The sequence below is a fragment of the Pinus tabuliformis genome, chromosome 3_2, assembly GCF_031772625.1.
Source record: "Pinus tabuliformis cultivar Carrire ecotype Pingquan chromosome 3_2, CPIR1, whole genome shotgun sequence".
In the NCBI taxonomy this organism is placed as follows: Eukaryota; Viridiplantae; Streptophyta; class Pinopsida; order Pinales; family Pinaceae; genus Pinus; species Pinus tabuliformis.
This window is the reverse complement of record NC_142302.1, coordinates 562,676,711-562,686,847: the sequence shown is the minus strand read 5'-3', so window position 1 is coordinate 562,686,847 and position 10,137 is coordinate 562,676,711.

Sequence of the window (10,137 nt, the reverse complement as noted above, 5' to 3'; positions counted from 1 at the left end):
TGGAAAGCTCTAACTCTCAAATGTGGATTAATGCCATGAATGAAGAGATGAAATCTATGTATGACAATGACGTTTGGGATATCGTTCCGTTGCCTAAAGACAAGAAACCCGTTGGTTGCAAATGGATATTTAAGACTAAGCGGGATTGTAAAGGCAATGTTGAAAAATACAAGGCACGTCTTGTTGCGAAAGGTTTCACACAGAAAGAAGGCATTGATTATAAAGAGACTTTCTCTCCAGTTTCATCGAAAGACTCTTTAAGGATTATATTGGCGCTTGTAGCACATTATGATTTAGAACTTCATCAGATGGATGTAAAGACGGCGTTTCTCAATGGTGACATTGATGAAACGATCTATATGAAGCAGCCAGAAAACTTTGTATCAGGTGATGCAGGGTCTATGGTTTGCAGACTTAAGAAATCTATCTATGGGCTAAAACAAGCATCTCAGCAATGGTATTATAAGTTTCACCAAGTTATTCGCTCATTTGGTTTTGAGTCTAACATAGTAGATGAATGTATATACCTTAAGTTCTGTGGGAGTAAATTTATTTTCTTGGTTTTATATGTAGATGACATATTGCTTGCCAGTAACGATAAGAACATGTTGCATCAAACTAAGAATTTTTTATTTAAGAACTTTGAAATGAAAGATCTTGGTGATGCATCATTTGTTCTAGGGATTGAAATACTTAGAGATAGATCTCAAGGTATTCTGAGGTTATCCCAGAGGAACTATATCGATAAGATTCTAACAAGATTTGGCATGCAAAACAGCAAACCAGGAGATACCCCTATATCAAAAGGAGATAAGTTTAGTCTGAAACAATGTCCCCAAACTGACTTAGATAAAAACCTCATGAAAGATATTCCCTATGCCTCAGCCGTGGGTAGCATCATGTATGCACAAGTATGCACGCGTCCGGATATTGCGTTCATTACCGGAATGCTAGGGAGATATTTGAGTAACCCAGGTATGGAACACTGGAAGGCAGCCAAGTGAGTGTTGAGATACCTAAAGAGAACAAGGGACTATATGCTCACGTATCGGAGATCGGAACAGCTCTAGGTCATTGGATACACCGATTCTGATTTTGGAGGATGTGTCGACAGCATGAAATCAACATCAGGATACATCTTCATGATGGCAGGTGGTGCTGTGTCATGGAAGAGCGCTAAACAGTCATTGGTAGCCTCCTCCACTATGGCAGCTGAATTTGTTGCATGTTTTGAAGCATCTAATCATGGCGTATGGCTGAAGAACTTCGTCACAAGTCTGAAAATTGTGGATTCTATTCAGAAACCACTCAAATTATTATGTGACAACAATTCAGCAGTGTTATACGCATCCAACAACCGAAGTTCGTCAAAGTCGAAGTACATTGACATTAAGTTTTTGGTTGTAAAAGAGAGAGTGCAAAATAATGAATTATGTATAAAACACATAGGTACAGACTCCATGATTGCGGATCCTCTTACTAAAGGATTACCACCCAAGAAGTTTCACCAACATGTTGCTTGTATGGGTGTAATATCTGTTTAGGATAATTAGAAAAATGTGGGAGTCTGAATATGTTTTAAGTTTTGTTTTTTTGATGTTCTATGTAATGCAATTGTAAACAATTTTGACGATATATACAAGTTGCATTCAGTTTCAGTTTCATTATTTCTTTCTTTAAAGTTTAAGTTTTTGGCCTCATACAGTAAAGTAAAGGTGACTCAATTAGAAATAGGCACGTCTAATCACACTTGCGTGTAATTTCTAAACTATATGTCCAAATCAGATTCATGTCATTCAGTTATGTTGGCAGCGTGATTTATGTCAGTTTAGTTGCGAATAAATGTGACAAATGCCGCTTAAGTCCTTTGTTAGCATAATTGATGGACAGAATTGTTTAAGAAATACGATAAGTAAAGACAGAAAAGTTGCATGCAATAAAGTTAAGGATATATAATCAAAAGGTTGCACTTGTCCATGTGGGAGATTGTTGGATTTAGAGACGTCTAATTACAATAATTGAGTTGGACATGCGTGCATTATGATTATGATGTCAAATACTGTCAGCAAGATTACATTTATATGCCAAATAATGTGATTAATTAAGTCATGGCATTAAACGTATTTAAAAATAAGGATTTGGATACAAATACATATAGAATAATGTTAATCAATTACAATTGTTAATGGACCGATTATAATTGATTAAAAATAATAGCAGTAATAAATTTGAGCTGAATAAGGAAATCAGAATCTATTCTGATTGATTGATTGATTGATTTCAATCAATCTGAAATTTCAGACAGACTTGTTTCAGCTAAATTTTAGGCTGCCCTAGGATTGGGGTTTTGCACTGCTATAAAAGGGCTGAGTCTCCAAGGCTTGCAATCACTCATAAAAGATTGTCTGCTCCATTGAAGACTGGAAGGATTGCAAGCTCTTGGAAGGATTCAAGAGCCAATAACTCAAGTCAAGACCAGGAGCCTTTGAGGATGGAAAGTAAGTTCCGCTGTGCATTAATTTCAATTTCTTACAAAGGAGTAGATCTTGGTTGGGGTTTAAGGTAATTAGGAAAACCCTCTCAAGTTAAATCCATCAGAAGTATCATTTCTTCGACCAGATTGAAAATCACCAATTGGATTGCAGAGATAGAAAGTGTTTTGTCCCCAATGATTTTAACTTTGCGTGTACTAGGTCGCAAAAGATAAGCTCATTTTGGCAGGAAAACAGGCACTTCTATAGACGACAAAGTATATATAGAAATTTCTACACATTTCATAATTTAAAGCTTGAGTGGACCTAATAATTTTACAAAGTTGTCAATAAGGTTTGGAAAAAGTGCGGAAATTCTAGAATGGATTGCACAGTATGTAAATGAATGTATGTAAATGGATTGTACTTTTTGCTTAAAGATCAGTTTTACATGCTACCTTTTTGGTCTTTATGAGACATGTAGTAAATAAATTCTAGAGATGAAAGAAAAGATGGCAGGAAAGCAAGGAAAGGTTGAGAAGAAGAAGATGCCGAGAGTCTCAAAGAACACTACTACCAGGAAGGCAGGATGGCGAAGCAAGTAGCAGTATTGTGAACCAAAACATTGGAAAGGAAAGTGGGACTCATAGATGAAGAGGCAGACGCGGATATGGTAGATACAGTGGAACTTGTTTCTGTTGTGGAATACATAAAATCTATGCATAACAATGTCAAAAGAGTTGGAATGACTGGAAGAGCAAAATTCGAAGGTAGGCAGTCGAACTGCAGTTATAAAGAAAATGATGCTACAAAGATTGCTGTTGGAACTCAAGCAGATTAAAAGCATTTTCAGAACAAAGCCAAAGTTGAATGTAGGAGTTGTAATTTGAATATTGTTAGAAATACATTGTTTTTAATATGGAAGTTTTGCAATCATCTAATATAAAGTAGATAATTCACCTGAATCCGTACAAGGTGTCGTGTTTGCATATAAGGCACTCACTAGTGCATGATTGATTTTCATATTGGAAAGTAGCAGGAGAACATTGTATGTGAGGTGTTTCCACAACATATTGGGAGGAAAAAAGAAAAGTTTAAGCTGCATCTAATTTTGAAAGAAAATCAGAGGGGATAACCCTGTTATGTTTAATGATATTTGAAAATATGGGCTATCCATATATTAGTAGAGGGATAATGAAACAAATATATTATCAGAATCTAAGTTGTAAATTTTTTATAGTTTATCAAGAAAACATCTATAAAGCAAAATAAGATATTTTGTTATAAAGACGATAATTATTGTGGATTACAACTCTTTAACCTCTTGATAATGAAGTAGGTACATACATTATACAAACCACCATAAATTTAGTAAACCGATATTGTTATACAAATCACCAAAATATTTACTCAAATAAATTTTGAAATTTTAGATTCTTTTAATTAATTATTGTCCAATTATGAAAATGAAAATTGTGAAATAAGCCAAGAAGTCTAACAATGTTTTGTTGGCTTCTGGAAATTGTGGAAATTGTGTAATAAGTGAAGAAGTCACGCAGTTTTGTCATGTAATATGTGATCAAAGTTGCACAGAAAAATATCTGTCAAGCAACATTGTATTCAAGAATGAACGATGAACAAATGGCTAAGAGAAAGAAGAGTAAAGGTCGTAAGAGTAAGAAGAGGAATTCCCCAAAGCATTAGTATTTATGTACAGTAAAACATATGCCATTCCTATATTTAGATAAAACAAATTCAAAATCCTTTAATGTTCCTCACTATTTAGTTAACCCTTCATCAAATATTAAGTCAGAAACAAGAAATGGGTTAAAGGAGATAACATCTGGTACTAGACCTTTGATTGCATCTAATTTCTGAATGTTAACATCATCCTACTTAAAATTGAATAGTAGGCACTCGAAGTGCAGTAAAAATATAGAGTTTGAGACTGCAAAGAGTGCTATTGGAACTTGAAAAATAGCCCAGGAAGGAATTTAAGAAGATTAAAAGCATTTTCAAAACTCTAGCAGATTAAAAGCATTTTCAAAACACAGGGAAAGGTTAATCTAAATGTTATAATTTAAATATATATGATAGTTCATGAAAAAACTTTGTTCTTAGTGTCAAAGTTGTGTAGAGATTTTTTATAAAGTATAAAAATCACGGGAATTTGTAAGGTATCATGGTTGCATATAAGGAAATAATGTGTAATATATCATGGTTGCATATAAGGGAATAAATATATCTCACTAGTGAAAAATTGATTTTCACATTGGAAGTCAAGAGGAGAGCATTTTATGTAATCCATTTTTATATTTTATTGGGAAACGGTGGCATTATGATTTGGGAAGAAAAGAAAAGGTTTAAGTTGAATCCAATTAGAAAAGAGAATCATAAAACTCTGAAATTTATATCATGAAAACATTCATGAAGCACATTAAGATATTTTAGTATACAAGATAAACCATACAACTTTTTAATCTCTTTGGATTTTTAGATTTGTTGAAGTACATACCATTAAGTAATGTACATTGTAAACTACTTAATGTAAACTATTATAAGTTTAATAAGCCAACACTGTTAGAATATTCACCAAAACATTTACTAGAATAAATTTTGAATTTTTACAATATCTTCTTTAATTAATTATTTTCATATTCTAAGAATGTTTGTCCACTTATGAAAATAAAAATGGGGTAATAACCAAAAAAAAACTAAAAATGTTGTGTACAGTCGTAAAATTTGTGAAATAAGTCAAGAAGCAGTGAATCCTTGTTATGCAGTATGACAGAAAAGGAAAACATGTTGCTGTGTTATGCAACATTGTGTCCAAGAATGTTATATGACAGCAAAGGAAAAAACAAGTTTATGTGTTATGCAGCATTGTGTCCAATAATGTTGAACAAAGGGCTAATGGCTAAGAAAAAAAAGGAGAAAGGGTGGGTACGAGTAAGAAAAAGAAGTGAAAGACTGGTAAGAGAGGGAAGAAGAACTCACCAGATTGTTAAGGATTACTTTGAGGGTTTGTATGGGGTAAAACATATAGTAAAGGAGTAGGAGGGAATCTCGGAATTTTTTTGGATCTGTATGGAATTATAACAGATAACAAATGAAAAGAGAATGGAATCTTGGGGACTTTTGTGCAGCATAACAGATAACAAAGGAAGAGTTGGGAAGGGTGGAAGTGTTGAAATCGTAATTTCAACACAGCGGCAACATCGCCAAAAACCGTTAAGCTACCCGCCTGGAACTTCTCGGACCAGCTTTCCGATGAAGGAATAATCCGGCAAGGAGCTCCGAGAAAATATGGAGCTGACACGTGGTTTACCACTGACGTAACGCAACGTAAGTTTCTCGGGAGGTATTGTTCAGTCATATGATGCCTTCCGATATTCTTGTGAGCCGTCCGATCTGCCTGATCGTCCTCCACCATTGATTGTTCGAAGCTGCACACCTGCATACGATCAACGTCAATTCAAGGTTTGCGTGGAGTGAAAGTCTTTTTGCGTTGACCGCCGGATGGATGAACTTATGGTTTTTAATGCTGTTCGTATTGTTTGGTGGACGCCCGTTTTAAATGGTTATGGGCACATTAACATATATATTTTTTATATGTACGTAGTTTAGGTGTGGGCCTTTAATATTAGTATGGGCCACGTTTTTTTATGTGTGTTTTGTATTAAGTTTTTTTTTACATATATGAGCCATGTGAAAATGTGCGTAATGCAGTAGTGTTGACCATTGTAAAAGAAACGATGTAGAAATAAAAAATGTGCTCTGTACTGTTTTTGTTACACATGGGAGATATGTAATAGCGCAGCAGCGAAAGAGTATAGAGTGAGCCAAATGAAAAGAGCTCGTGGGTTGAAATCTTTTTGTGTGGAGCATTGTAAAACGAAGGTGCAGTAAAAGCGAAAAACCATGTGTGGTTTTGCACAGCAGTGTATAAGGAAAATGGTGGAGCGCATTTGTATGCATATGTAAATTTTATTTTACAGCAGTAAAGTGTTTTTCACTGCAGTGAATGTAAAAGGGGTTTTACAGCAGTAAACCCAGCACAGTGAACTCTCAGGTGGAGAGAAAAGACAGAGTTTATGTTTTTGATGGGTGAATGTAAGTTTTGGTAAATCCCTCTCAGCAAAGAGGATGAATGTTGTTTCAGGCTTTATATGTTAATCAATAGAAATATTTTTATGGCTGTGTAATACTCTGTTCTGAGAATTTTTATTAAAAGCTTCCCTGTGCACAAAGATCCTGGAACAGTGGAAACAGAGCATTGGCTCTGTGGTATTTGCGTGATTGGTTTTGGTATTTTCCCCATTGAAAAATACCCAACAGTGGTATCAAAGCTAGTCCAGGCTCTTTAATGGTGACAGAGCTGGTTCAGGATCTTTAAAAGTGTCAAAGAAGCTGAAGGAAAGACTCTTGTTGCAGCAGCAGTAAAGCTTCTCCAGCAGTGTGAAGTTTCAGCCAAAGGGATTCAGGTATTTCCCAAGTTTTTGAGTTATTATTAAAGGAACAGTCAATGATTTAAAAGAAAACACAGTCAAGTATTTAAAGCCTAGATAAGAATGGCAAGGTCAAAGAAGAAAGCCTCCAGGGCTGTTAAAAATGTGTCTCCCCCTTCTACTAAACTAGAAGGCAATCCATTAGAATACATTCTATTTGAAACCCCAAAGTTTGATGGAAACTTTGATGTATGGAAAATAAAGATGAGGGCTTTCCTAATGTTTGAGGGGATTGAAGTCTGGGAGTCAGTGATTGATGACAGCAAGATGGATAAAGAATCCATGGAGTATGATGCACAAGCAGCAAAGACTATCTTGGATGGACTGCCTGATTCTGTGAAGAGGAATCTAGGAAAATATACATCAGCAAAGGATATATGGGACAGACTGCATGACCTTCATGCAAAGGAAGCACTGACCATGACAATGAGTCAAGAAGAACCCATCATAGAAGCTGAGAATGAAAAGCTTGACCTCATCAAGCTTCAAGTAAAAGAAAGAGATGAAGAGCTTACCAAGCTTAAGAAGGAGCTTGACCAATGCAAGAAGAAACATCATGAAGAAGTCATATCCATGACAAATCAGCTGAATGAAGCAAAGAAGCAAGCAGATGCCTTGACAAGTCAACTTGAACAAAGACACAAGAGAGTGAATAAGCTTGTAGAAGAGATTGGACAGTACAAGGTAGAGGTCTCCTCCCTTAAGTCCGAACTACAAGAAGCCAAGAAGCAGGCACAAGGAGTTGAAATGAAAATGAAGAGCAGTCAAGCAAAAGATGAAGAAATCTCCAAAATGAAGACAGATATTATCTCCTTCAAAATAGTAGCAGCTGAAGCTACTCGTAGCAAGGAAAAAACTGAGGGACAACTAGCAAAGAAAAATAATGAATGTGAAAAGTTAGAAGAAGAGATTGTCCTCCTCAGGAAGAAGGTTGAAGGGATGAACAAGATCATGAAGAGCTCTCAAGCTTTGGATGACATGCTCAGCTATCACAGATCTCCATTTGATAAATCAGGACTTGGGTATGTAGGTGAATCCTCAAACAAGGATGAGGATGCTTTAAGCAAAGGAGATGTGAAGAAGCCAGAAAGAGATGGTGATGCTCCTAGTTCCAACAAAGGCAAGGAGAAAAATGAAGGGAGCAATAGAAGAAATCCTCCTCCAAGCAGAAAACCAGCTCCAAGAAGAAATGTAGCTGATGGCAAAAAGGCAAGAGGCAATGGTGATCATCAAAGGATCTCAAGACAGCAAGGCTTCAGAAGTGCATCAAGGAAACCTCCATCTCCCAGGTACCAAAGTTCATTTTATGGTTATTGTTATGCTTGCTCAAACTTTGGTCATATGGCAAAAGACTGTAGAGCATTTCATAAAGATAGATGTTGTGGTCTTTGACAATCTCCAAGAAACAATTTTAGAAGAAATCATGAAATGTTATTCATGAACAATGTTGAATGTTTCAAGTGTCATAACATTGGGCATATGGCACGAGACTGTAACTTAACATGGGATCCTATGCAAGCTAGACCCATGCAAAAGAAGAAAGTTACACAAGTATGGAGAAGGAAGGTAATACAATCTGAAAACCCCTTGAACTCCCCAGTGGATCTAAATTTATTTTGAGAAGAGTCTACCAAAAGAAGACAAGCACACATTAAAGGGGAGCTTGTAATTTTTATTCGCTGAACTGTATTAACAGTCATTTGTTGATGGAGGACGTATTGCAGCGCAGCAGTTGCAAATGAAATCTTTGTTAATCCCTCTGAAAGGTAATATGCAACAGTGATGAAATCAGCAATGTTTTTTGCTTTGTTTTTATGCAATATGCACAGAAATGCATAAAGAAGAAAAGATGGCAGCGCTGAAATGTAAAGAGCAGCAGCGAGATAAGAGAAAAATGCAAAGCATGGAGACCCTCACAGCAGTGGGAAGACAGAACACAAAACAGCAGTTTGGAAATTTTTGTCATGCAGCACATGCATTGAAATGCATAGCAATGGAAGGTAGTTTCCTTCTATGTAATGTGAGAGAACATACTCACAGCAGAGTGAATACATTACACAGCAGTAAAAAAAATGTAATGTTTTTTTCTTCATATGCAATGTAGCATGCAAAGAAATGCATAAAGAAAAACAAGGACAGCAGATTTTTAATGCACACTGGATGTATAAGAATGTGTGTGGCAGCAGAAAGCCAAAGGAATTGCACAGTAGTGCATTGTGTAAAAAAAATGAAGACTAAGATTGTGTGAAGCAAGGGTGCATGAGAAAAGGCAGCAGTCTGTGTTATTTTTTTGTGGAGAATGAAGTGCCAAGAGTATGGGCACACAGCAGTATGATGAAACAAAAGGCAGCGACAGTGCAAATTTCAGAGGCAACGCAACAACAAATAAAAACCCAGGGATGACAGTCTATGGTTATGGGTATGGACAGCAGTGAATATGAAAAATGCAGCAGCAAGAAGTTATGGACAGCAGCATGATGGCAAGAAGGAGAAGCACACAGCAATGCAAATAAGAAAATGCAGCAGCATGAAGTTTTGTTGAAGAAATCAAAGGTAATGGACAGCAGCACATGTAAAAGAATTTTTTTACAGCAGTAAATGTATGTGTAATGAATGTGTTGTAATGCAATATATGCAACAGCAATGAATGTAAAGAAACATTTACACACAACAGTGTAAATTTGTAAGTTGGGACAGTGAAATTGCTCCAGAAAAGACAGAGTATTTTGTCTTTGAAAAGTGCACAAGCAGTGCAAGTGTAGACACAGCGGTGTGGGGTAGACACAGCAAAGAAGATGGCACAACAGTGCAGCAGAGAATATGCAGCAGCATAAAAGAACAATGTAATGAGTTTGCACACACAGCAGTGCAATGATTGTTTTTTTTGAAACTGCATGTAAAGCAGTGTCTATTTGTAATCCCTCTGTTAATGAGAAAGGTGCTCTTCAGCACATTGTTATGGTGAATCCCTCTGTCATGAGGAAGGTGCTCTTAAGCATAGTTTCAGGTTAATCCCTCTATTAAGAGGAAGACAACTTTGTTTGTTTATGAACTGCATCAGAAGCAGTTGGTGAATCCCTCAATGTGAGGAAGATATTCTTGTAACAGCAGTTAGGGAATCCCTCTACGAGAGGAAGAGTCTGGGTATGACCGAATGC